Raw genomic sequence first — 547 nt, forward strand, 5'->3', positions numbered from 1 at the left:
AAACCCTTGGAAAAGCAGCTTCAACTGGGAAGTTGCTTTTCTGAGAGTGATGTCTCCAATCTTTTTCTTGCCATCTAGCAATGGTTAAAGAAAGTTATTCAGAGCTCTCTGGCTGAGATCTTTTCTGTTTTCCCTCAAAGCCGAAATAATACGCAGTTTTACAGATATTCTTTTCAGTTCACAGTAGTTTATCTTTTTAAAACCTGGTTGAAAGAGCATATCTTCTATGTTCTATACCTGATTGGTACTGAAAGGGTTCACGTTTTCTTACTAGCAGGCTCTAAATATGCACTGTAGTTACACGTGATGTTTCTATGACTAAAAAATAGTCAGATGTAAGAAATTGTAATAAATTGTTAATTTTATAAAGGAAGGAAATTACTTAGGAAACAAGACACAGTAAAAAGGCCAGTCAACCTTAGATGTTCCGGGTTTGTATAAGGAATTGACGAAAGACATCGGTAAGCACTGATTTTGGGGTGGTTACACTTTAAGACGGCAGTGAAAGTGTACAGAGCTCTCATGTCTCCTCTCTTCCTGCAGCTCT

Source organism: Chlamydotis macqueenii, chromosome 6 (genome assembly GCF_036417535.1).
Source record: "Chlamydotis macqueenii isolate bChlMac1 chromosome 6, bChlMac1.mat, whole genome shotgun sequence".
In the NCBI taxonomy this organism is placed as follows: Eukaryota; Metazoa; Chordata; class Aves; order Otidiformes; family Otididae; genus Chlamydotis; species Chlamydotis macqueenii.